Source organism: Eumetopias jubatus, unplaced genomic scaffold (genome assembly GCF_037043125.1).
Source record: "Eumetopias jubatus isolate StellerSeaLion01/CBP00866 unplaced genomic scaffold, mEumJub1_p1.0 scaffold_2, whole genome shotgun sequence".
Lineage (NCBI taxonomy): Eukaryota > Metazoa > Chordata > Mammalia > Carnivora > Otariidae > Eumetopias > Eumetopias jubatus.
Genome location: NW_028274808.1, coordinates 37571760 through 37583582, shown reverse-complemented (window position 1 = coordinate 37583582; position 11823 = coordinate 37571760).

Genomic DNA, 11823 nt, shown 5'->3' with positions numbered 1-11823 from the left:
TAGGATGTATCACTTTACTTAGGGGTCATAACATAATATGTCATATAAAAGTGACCATCATATGGTCACTACATGAGCCTGGGACTGGGTCCCCAGAGAAGCACCTGCTAAGAGAGGATGAAATGTGCAAGCACATCATTAAGGGAAAGATCTGAGAGACAAAGTGCAATGCGGTGCAGGAGAAACTGGGAAAGCTGTCAGACTGCATGCCTGGCTCTGAGTAAGGGAAAGAGGGAAGGAAAGTTGGGTGGAAGTATCCTAGACCACTCTATGGCCTTTGGAGAGTGGACCCCAAATCAGCCTCAGAAGGACTGCCTGCCATCCAGAAAAGGATCTGCCTTAACATCTTGGTTGCCCTCAATCAAGGTCTGGGCTGAGCTGGGGGGAAGCAGTCAGAGCTCAGCAGTGGAGATCCTTGGTCAACTCCCCTCCCTGTGACTGCAGCCCTGCAAGGCACACTGTCACCCCTGAGGTCAGCACTCCAGGCAGAGAAACCAGATTAAACAAAGGATTTTCTTAAAGCAGTTTGGTGCATTTTAAGAGAACAACAAACTCAAAATGGCTGGAGTATAAAATACATTTTGGCTGGGGAAAGGAGGAAGCAAGAAGGCAGGTATTGAGAAAGACTACTGGAGTGGTTCAGTAGCCAAATTACGTCTAATGTGTAAATCTAAGGGATTTGGGCAATGAGGAGACATGGGAGAATTTTAAGTAAGGAAGGGTTTAATAAATCAGTGGATGGATTAGAAGATGTGGTAAGAAATAGGGAGAGGAGGTAGAACAACTTATGTTCTGAATGATCACAACAATGCTAGAAATGCAGAGGCTCAGGAAGGTACTTGACAAGTAGAACAAACATCACTCGATCACCAGTTATGTGTGATGAGTCTTCAATTCCCAGAATTCTGGCTTGGGACTGGACTGTGGAGCTGTTCCCTCAGCTAAGGACTGCGTGAAGAAACACTGGTTTGGGAATGGGAAAAGTCTTAGACAGTGTGGCATTTGAGGTCTCTCAGCACTGTTTCACCCAGTGCTCAAAAGAGAACGCGAGGCTTGAGATGCATGCTGGGGAGTTCTGAGCCTTTCTTCCTCAGGAGACATTTTAATGACCCAGCACAGTTGGCCAACTGCCTCAAATCTTGTAAGGGCAGGGTATTCGTGAGCTTGCTTCTTCTCTTGCATCCCTGTCTCTCTTTTGACCTTTGTCTACTTAGCAGGAGTTAGTAGAGAGAAAAACAGCCACAGATTAATGTAATGACTATGAGATCATGAGATTGCAGAATGAATTTCTCACCAAATGGACAAGGTACTCTATCAGCCCTATCCTTGTCTTTGTCTTTTTTGTTTTGGGCGAACACAGCCTTGCACTCTCCAGACAGATATGTGGAGTGAATCTACAGACATTGGCCAAGAACACCCTTATCTCTGGACAGCTGCCAATGAATGGATGGTGAAACATATCTGACTTCCTTGCCCCTGCAGGGCAGAAATCACCCACAGAAATCATCAGAATCTCTAACAAAACAATGTGTTTTGCTTCCAGACTTCCTTCTTATTAGGTTTCATGCCATTAATTCAGACCACAGAAAAATTGCCAACCAAAACTGTACGCATAGATCACACAATCTCGGGGTCAGGGGGAGAGAAAGAAAGATTAGTGTGATTCTCTGGGGAATGTGAGGAGGGTTTTAAGTACCTAGGTATGCTAAGTACTTCATAACATTTCTTTTTCCCCTCCCCTTTCTTCCTCTTCCTCTTCCTCCTCCCCCTCCCCTTCTCCCCTTCCCTCCTTCTCCCCTTCTTCATCTTCTTCATCTTCATCTTCTTTTAATTCACTGAATCCTTAGTGATCAGGCCACTTCTTGGTTCAAAACACACTAATCGCTTTCCATCTTGTTCATCATAAAACCCCAAGCCTGCACCTTGGCCTATAAGGCCGGCACACACTCAAACCCTCCTACCTCTAGGTACCCCTTTGCCTTCCTCCAACTTCTCATCCTCCTTCCCTCACCTCCAACCACACTGACCCCTTTGCTGCTCCTGGAGTCCTCGGCAGTGCTCTGGCCTCAGAATCTTTCGATTTGCTGACCCCTCTTTCTCCCAACAACCACTTGTCACCTGGCAAGTTCCTAGCACATGAAAATGGCAATCTTCCTGGATTCAAAATTGCAACTCTTGTTCCCACATCATCCACTTCCCCTCCCCTGCTTTGTTTTTCTTTATAGTCCTCATCACCTTCCAATACACCATATAATTTCATTATTTTCATCCATCAGGGGTCTCTCCGTACTAAATTATAAGGCGTGGAGATTTGCCACTTTGGTTTTCTGCTGTGTCCTCATCACATGACAACAGCGCCTGGCTCTAAAGGGGCAAATGTTCATGATTCCCATTCATAGATGGGGTGACTTAGCTGAGAAAACCGAAATCATTTTCCCAGGTCACATAATTAGTAAACAGCGGGGCTTAAAATCAAACCCAGGTCTGGCCCCAAGACCCACGTTCTTTATGCCACTCATTGGTTTCCTTCCCTTCCAAATTGCCAACTAAATACTTTCATAGGATCAGGAGGGTGGTTTCCATTTAGAGAACCGCTTCTCTCTAGACCTGGAGTTCTCGGTCAGGGAGTCAGACTGTGAGGGACCTGTGTGAAAGGCCAAGAAAGGAAAGAAATGACATCAAGGACAAAGTGGGGGATCTGCATGCTCACAGGAGTTCAGTGCCCGGCGCCTCATGACCTCACCGGAAACCTGCTTCCCCACACCCTGGCTGGATCACAGGCACATAGACTGTGGGAAAACTAGTGACGCACACATGCCAGCCAAGGGTTCCTTTTAGATCAGCATTCACAGATGTCTAATTGGAGTTCGCTGTTTATTAACAGAAGCTGCTTTGCCGTTCAGAAATGGGAGTTAAGCAAAATATTGCAAATGGTGCACCTTGAGAAATGTCACTCGTTATCATGATTGCGTTTCCATATTCTTTCCATGTTTGGTTGGTGTGTGTATGAAACGCTTTTAAAGATTATACACTACTCACACCAGCCCCTGATGGCAAGATATGTCTGAGTCTGTTCAGAGGATCTGGCAGAAACGGTATTAAACCATATTTCAGTGCAGCTTTCTGTACGCACATAACCTACATTTCTGTAGCGATCGGTTAGGCGCACAGCAGTTCCTGGCACTTACAGCTCACACGGGGTCCTGGAGAGCCCTGACTCCCTTCTCCCTTCCCTCTGTCAGGCAACAGGGAGGAAAGGTCAGAGGCTAGACGCAGATCATTATGCTGCCTCAGGAATCAGCGCTTCCTCTTGGGACCATTGGAATGTAATTCATTTCTTCGGTCTTTCTTCTCAAGTATTAACAAAGTCAACAAAAAAGGATTTTTTTTTTCCCCATCAGGACTTGCCAGCCCTGGATGAGAGCAGTCAGCATGAATTTTAATCACAATGTCTATTTTTCAGCCCTGAATTTTCCATAATCAATTTCTTTTTGTTTATTAATTGAATATGTATAGAGTTTGAGAACTGCTGGATCTTGACCCCTAGGAGACAACTCATTCTCATTCGGAACCTGGCTGGCGTGTGTTCTCCACAGAGCCCAGACTTATGTAAGAGGCACATTAGAGGCTGATTTTTTTCTTGTTGAAGTGATTTACCCTGTGGTTCTTTAAATGGGTCAATTCGTGCTGTAAACTTACACAAAAGAGTCAAATCCTCTCTACTTATTTATTTATTTCAGGGATAAATCTATAGAGGAGGTAAAATACATGTGGATTCTCCTTACATCGACCTTTCTTTGTTACTGTGCCTCCAGGGTGCCCTGGTTTGTTTTCCTCTGATTACTCTACCCTGTTTACCTTTCTGCATGAAGGAGGCTGTGATACAGGGGGGGCAAGGCAGCCCACGACCCATTGCAGAGCCCTGTGACTGCTGTGAGGAGAGGAGCCTGTGCTGATGGCATTTGATTAGGCACGCATAGGTTGTTTTGTTTGTTGGTTGGTTGGTTGGTTTACCAGGATTTAAGGAGGGGATATCAGTGATTCAGAGACTACTGGGATGAAAGCAGATCATTCTTTGGTTGTTCTTCTGCTTGACACTCCTTAACACCACTCCACCCATTTACTGACTGTATTAGTTTGCTAGGACTGTAACAAAGGGCCACAAGCAGAGCTGCTCATATGGCAGCGGTTTATTCGCTCACAGCTCTGGAGGCTAGAAGTCCAGGATCAAGGTGTCAGCAAGACTGTGCTCCTTGTGAAGGTGCTAGGGAACCATGCTCCAGGCCTCTCACCCACCTTCTTGTAGTTCTTTCGCTTGTGGCAGCCTAACTCCAATCTTCACGTGGCCTTTTCCGCCGTAGACATGTCTGTGTCCAAATTTCCCTTTTCTGTAAGGACACTGGGCAGATTGGATGAGACCCACTCTACTGCAATATAACCTCAACTAATTACATCTGCAATGACTGTATCCAAATAAGGTCACATTCTGAGGTACTAAGGGTTAGAATTTTAGCATATGAATTGGGAGGGGGCATAATTCGATCCATAACAGTGATCATTTTTGTTGTTGCTTAACAAATTATCCCTAACCTTGGTGCCCTATGCCTGGGTGGCTCAGTCAGTTAAGCGTCTGCCTTCAGCTCAGTCATGATCCCTAGGGTCCTGAGATCGGGTCCTGCATCGGGCTCCTTGCTCAGGAGGGAGTCTGCTTCTCCCTCTGCCCCTCTCCCCACTCATTCTCTCTCTCTCTCTTTCTCCCTCTCTCAAATAAATAAATAAAATCTTAAAAAAATTAATAAATTTGGTGCCCTAAACATTTACGATGTCACAGTGATTGTGCATCAAGAATCCAGGCATGGTTTAACTAGGTTTTCTGGCTCTGAGTTTTTTCTAAGGCTTCAGTCAAGTCTGCATGAAGGGTGAATCTGCCCCTAATCTCACTCAAGTGGTTGTTGGCAGGGTCTGGTTCCTGGCAAGTTGTTGGAATGAGGGTCTTCATTTCTCAGGGCATACTAGCCAGAGGCATTTCTGGGTGTGGGCAGCTCATGACAGTCTGAGCAAGCAAAGAAGGCAAGAGACAGTGTGGGAGGGAACAAGAGAGAAATCACATAACCTAATCGTGCAATAACACTGTCCATATTCCGTTTGTTAGAAGTAAGTCACCAGATCCAGCCCATACTCAAGGGGAGTAGGGTGACACCTGGGTGGCTCAGTGGGTTAAGCATCTGCCTTCAGTTTAGGTCATGATCCCAGGGTCCTGGGATCAAGTCCTGCATCGGGCTCCTTCCTCAGCGGGAGCCTTCTTCTCCCTCTGCCCACTGCACCCCTGCTTGTCTTCTCTCTCAAGGCGGGGGGGGGGGGTGTCACACCAGGACACCAATACCGGGATACAGGGATCTTAGGAAACACTTCAGAAGCTGCTTACCTTGGTCTGCCCTCTGGGTCATCCATTTTCATGAAAACCAGTACATGTTTGCACCCAGCTAGCTTGCTTGGCCTGCTTCTTGCCAGTAGACATTCTGGGGTCTACTGACCTTTTCATTTTTTACTGTCTTTACTCCTTTCAGTCTAAAATAACAGTATTTCTACTACTATAATTTTCTCAAAAACTCAGAGATTTCTGTGAATCTTACTGGGGTTCGTTGTATTAGAAAAAAATACCATCCTGAAATCTCTTGGAGAAAAGCCTTTCTCTAGCTTTGGGCCCATTGAGAAGGCAGAGACAAAGCCCCCACACCTCCCAGAGGCCCTGTTGTTCCACTGGGACAACCTGTGTGTAGTGTCCTTACTCTCTTCAGCAGCCTCTGGGACCCACTAATGGTCTGATCCTTTGATAGTTTGGAGTCCTCACCAAGGATAATGCTGTCTCATTCAGCTTTATCTTTAGACCACATTTTTCTGACTACCTGGAAGCCATTTCTAATTTTAGCATCTTTTGCTGTCCAGAGACACTGAGGATTTTCAAAATCATCAAGTCTTGGCTCCTTTTTGTATAGTAGTTCTTCCTTCAGTCTGTCACTCTTGCAGTTTACTGTAAGCAGTAAGAAAAAGCTACAACGCGGCTTGAAAATCCCAGAGCTAAATCACCAAGTTCATTAGCGCTGGTCAAGATGAGAGGTGAAAAATGTACTTTAACAGCCAACACACACCCTAGAAATAAATACAGATGTTCCCTGTGGCTTCTCTCCCCAACACCCACCCCTACTGGCTTCATTGCCTTTTGCAGTTCCTGACTACTTATGCCAACATTTTTAGTACCCCCAGCCTGGCAAACATTTTGTTTCCAGTAGTTCAAGTATATTAGATTCAAGTCCTTGGACACTTAGAGATCTGTAATGATAGATTCATCTTACAAACAAACCATTGACAGTGTTGTATTAGCTAATATGTTATTCCCACTACATTATCTCAGTGAAAAGATTTAATATATACTTTAAGGAAGAGTACAGTCATCGTTATATAAAGTTATAACTCTGATGATTTACGTTTGAGTAGCTTTTCCACTAATTTTACCATTTACTGTTTACAAAGGTAACCCATTTACTCCTCACACAAGTGCTATGTAGGAGGTGTCCTAACCCCGGTTTAGAGATTACAAAACTGGGGCTCAGGAAGGGTGATTCATTTTCTATGTATTTTCTATCTGACTTAGATGGTGTCAAGTGGCACCAGGCCTCCAGACTCCACCCCAGTGTACCCCACTCTGCATCACAGATGTCCTACAGGGACAATGTAAAGGGAACGGTTACTTGAAGTGGGGATCATGGTGGATTTTCACTAGGATGATTTCTACATGTGGCTGATTGTCTCCATATCATTGAGTTTGCCTACTAGAGACACTGCGATGACTTTTGCAGTGTGGGCTCTGTTTTGTTTTGTTCCGAGACCTGGATTCCCTGGAGGATGCTGCATGAGACCATGGTCTCCCCGAGACTCTCCGGGAGCACATGCTGGCTTTCTTGATCCTCTTCCGTGGCCTATCAGCACATGTATAAGACAGATTTGGGCTCTGTTTGCAAAAATGTACTGACAGCTTTCAGTAGTGGATTTGAACATCTCCTGAAAAGTTTGACTGTGTTTGTAGTTGGTGCTGGTTAACAAACAAACTGAGCCTGAAGGGGAAAATAAAAGAAAGGAAAAGAAAGTTAGTACAGAATCCTCACAGAAACTTCTCTATCTGTGGATTTGTCATTTTGGAGTTTGTGATAATTTAGGTGGGCTGACAGAAAACTGCTGAACTTGGAATTGAATATCTTAAATGACTGAGTCTATCTCCATGGCAGTGACCTTGGCCCAGCCCCAGGATTTCAGCATGATGGGGGTGAAAGAGCCTCTGAATAGCTATGCCCATTTCTTCATTGAATAGATGAGGAAGTTGTGGCTTGGGGCGCGGAGGGGGGGCGGTGCAGAATGAAGCTACACTTGTAGTGTAGCCATTTAGCGGTAAATCCAGGCCTAGATCCTAATTGAATGCTTTTTCTGAGTTCACTTGTTGCATAGCATGTTTTAGGGGTGTGATAATAACATAATAATTGTCAAATAACTTGTTAAGAAAATTGTACTGTCATTGAAGTCCTATTTTTACCATCAACAGGCCAGTCCAGATACCAGAGTCCTCCCTGCCCCCCCAATGACCCCTGCATTGGTACAGACCCTATGCCTCCTCTGTTAGCTTCCAGCTCTCCTCTTCTCTATCCCAGCCTGGCATCTCTCCCTTCAGGCTGGCTGCATCCCATCCCACCGTGCTTCACAGTCCCCTTCCCAGCAATCTGCTTCATACAGTATTTCTTTTCTGTTTTATCACTTTGGTTCCTTGTCCTTCCCTTTCCTATGAGCTCACCATGTACCCCACCAAGACATGCTTCTGCCAACTCATTCCTTTGCTTCTGCTACTGTGCTTCATGGACTCTAATCCCTCTCTGCCTACGGGCTGGCTTGAGAAGTGGCTTTCTACCTCTATAGTTGCTGACCTGGACAAAATAGGTATCATTTGGAATTGCTGGCCTCCAGGTTCTCAAAAGACATGTACTCCAGGGCATTTACACATGAGCTGAAGGAGAGGAAGACAGTATATCAAGATTTTGGACATTTCTTCTTTCCTGATCCCTGAGCTTAGAGGCACTGAAATGTTTGACAGCTATACATTATTTGAGCATAATAGTGGTCATTCTCTCCATTAAAAGCACCCATTATTTTTCTTCATTTTATTTTGCATTTTGAAGAAAATTAGTGGGTTTTACGTGGTTGTAGAACTTATTAAACAAACAAACAAAAAAGGAACTCTGCAGGTGGCCTGGAAAGATGGCAAAGTAGGAGGATCCTAAGTTCACATCATATGAATACACCTAGATCATAGCCACATCAGTGCAACTAACCCAGAAAATAACCCAAAGACTGTCAGAACAGACTCTACAGTTAAGCATAGAGAGGAAGCCACATTGAAAATGGTAGAAGGGCAGAGATGTGGTCAGGAACCAAACTCCCTGTGAGACCGAACACAAACAGGAGGGACACCAAGAGCATGGTGAAGGGCAAGGAGCACACCACACACCAGGCACCCCAGACATGGGGATCCTGCTCTGGGAAAATGAGTCCCCATAACATTTGACATTAAAAACCAGAGGGACTAGGGGCACCTGGGTGGCTCAGTCGTTAAGTGTCTGCCTTCGGCTCAGGTCATGATCCCTGGGTCCTTGGATCGAGCCCTGCATCAGGCTCCCTGCTTGGCGGGAAGCCTCCTTCTCCCTCTCCCTCCCTCTGCTTGTGTTCCTGCTCTCGCTATCTCTCTTTCTGTCAAATAAATAAAGTCTTTAAAAAAAAAAAAGAACCAGAAGGATTTAACTATGCTAGTTTTTATAATCAATGGGGCTTAACTCTGAGTACTTTAAAAATCAGCTTAGCAATGGGAGAGCAACAGAGCAATAGGAAACTGAGTCTCTGCCCTTAAAGATCCAGCACAGCAAACAACCCTGTGGATGCAGCATAGAAGCAGCAGTTTGAAAAGCACCTCAGGTGTACTGGGAGGATATTTATTTACTAATCTCAGAACATGCACTAGATGTGGTGGGGTCTTTATGAAACTTCTCCAAGGACAAAAGAGCTAGCAGGTGCCATTTCTCCTAACCCCCCAACCTTTAGCCTAGATAGTCAGACACCTGCCAGAACCAGTGTGCGAACACTCACCACCTAGCTTGCTAAAAGCACACCCTGTCCCCATGCTCTCCTGCAGATCTGCCCCAACCAACCTACCCCACTTGGGGGAGTCCCTCTGAGATGGCACCTGGCATTCTGCAGGCAGCCCCAGCCATGACCAGCACTTGCCCTAAGTAGAGAGGAAGATAACCACACACACATCATTTTGACTGCAGCCCAAGCTATGGGTTGGAGACAGACATCTTATCTCACTGCCAGCCCTTCCCACCAACAAAAACCCCATGGGGTCAGGGGAAAAAGAGAACCCTATAACTTGGGATCACTGCAACCCCAACAAACAGACTAAGGACATACATCTTGTCTGACCCAACTACAAGCCCAAGACAGCCCCAGACTCATCCCTTTAGGCACAGGGACCAACCCCTGCCTGCAAAAGACAAAGGGGACCATTGCAGCCAACTGGACTGAAAGTAAAAGCATTTCAATCACAATAGTAGGGTGCACAAAACACACATAAGAGACACCCCTGAATCACCTGGGTCTCATGAATAGAGGACACTGCACTGTCAGGCACTGCAGGACCTCTTCTTCATAAGGCCACTACTTCCAAGATCAGAAAACATAGGTCACTTTTCTAATACATAGAAACAAACACAGAGAATTAAACAAGATGAAGAGACAGAGGAAAAGATCCCAAAATGAAAGAGTAGGACAAAATCACAGCAAAAGAGCTAAATAAAATGGAAGTAAGCAATATGCCTGATAGGGAATTCAAAGTAATGGCCATAAGACTTTTCCAGACTTACTGGACTTGAGAAAAGAGTGGAGGATCTCAGTGAGACCTTCAACAAAGAAATAGAAAATATAAAAATGAACAAGAGATGAAGAACTCAATAACTGAAAGTAAAAATACACTAGAGGAAATAACAAGTAGACTAGAGAAAGCAGAAAAACAGATCAGCAAGCTGGAAGACAGTAATGGAAAGCAACCAAGCTGAACAGCAAAAAGAAAAAAAAAGATCAATAAAAACAAGAATAGATTAAGGGAAATCAGCAACATCACCAAGCATAATAACATTCACATTATAGGGATCCCAGAGGGAGAAGAGTGGGAAAGGGGGACAGAAAATTTATTTTAAGAAACAATAGCTGAAAACTTTCTTAATCTGGGGAGGGAAACAGAAATCAAGATCCAGGAGGCACAGAGAGCCCCCAACAAAATCTACCCAAGGAGGCCCACCCAAGATACGTAGAAAGTAAAATGACAAAAATAGTGAGAAAGAATTTTAAAAGCAACAAAAGAAAATAGTTACATACAAGGGAAACCCCATAAGGCTATCAGCTGATTTTTCAGCAGAAACTTTGCAGGCCAGAAATGAATGGCATAATATATTCAAAAGGCAGAAAGGAAAAAACCCTGCAGCCCAAAGTATTCTATCCAGTAAGGCTATTGTTCAGAATTAGAAGGAGAGATAAAGAGTTTCGTAGACAAGCAAAAGTTAAAGGAGTTCATCACCATTAAACTAGCCTTATAAGAATCGTTAAAGGGAATTCTTGGAGTGGAAAGAAAAGTAGTAAGACTATTATGAGAGGACAAAAAAATTTCACAAGTAAATGCAAAACATAGTAAAAGCAGTAGATTAATCACTTATATAAACAGTATGGAGATTAAAACACAAAGCAGTAAAAACAATATTATCTTTAAAAATCAGTCAAAGGATTCACAAAATAAAAAAGTTCAATAAAATTGATAAAGACATTAGCTAGACTCATCAAAGAGAGAAGATTCAAGTAAATAACAGCAGACACAAAAGAGGAGAAATAATAACCAACCCCACAGAAATACAAAGGATTATAAATAATATAAAGGATTATATATTTTACATGAAAAATTATATGCCAATATTTGGACAATGTAGAAGAAATTGATAAATTCCTGGAAACATTTAACCTTCCAAAACCAAATCAGGAAGAAATAGAAAATTTGAACAGACTGATTATTAGCAATAAAATTGACTCAGTAATCAAAAAACTCTCAACAAACAAAAGTCCAGGAACAGATGACTTCACAGGTGAAGTCAACCATACATTTAAAGAAGAGTTAATATGTATTCTTCTTAAACTATTCCGAAAATTAGAAGAGTAAAGAAAGCTTCCAAATTCATTCCATGAAGCCAGAATTACCCTGATACCAAAACCAGACAGACAGTAAAAAAAGAGAAAACTATAGTCCAATATCTCTGATGAACATAGATGCAAAAATCCCCAACAAAATACTAGCAAACCAAGTCCAAAAATACATTAAAAAAATCATTCACCACGATCAAGTGGGATTTATTAAAAGGATACAAGGGTGGTTCAATATTTGCAAATCAATCAACATGATAAATCACATTAATAAGAGAAAGGACATAAGGCCATATGATTATCTCACTAGATGCAGAAAAATCATTTGACAAAGTACAACAGATATTCATGATAAAAACTCTCAACAAAGTAGAATTAGAAGGAACATACCTAGTTAATAAAGGCCATAAATGAAAAACCCCCAGCTAACATCATACTCAATGATGAAAAACTGAGAGCTTTTCCTCTAACATCAGGAATAAGACAAGGATGTCCACACTCACCGCTTTTATTCAACATAGTACTACTGGAAGTCTTAGCCAC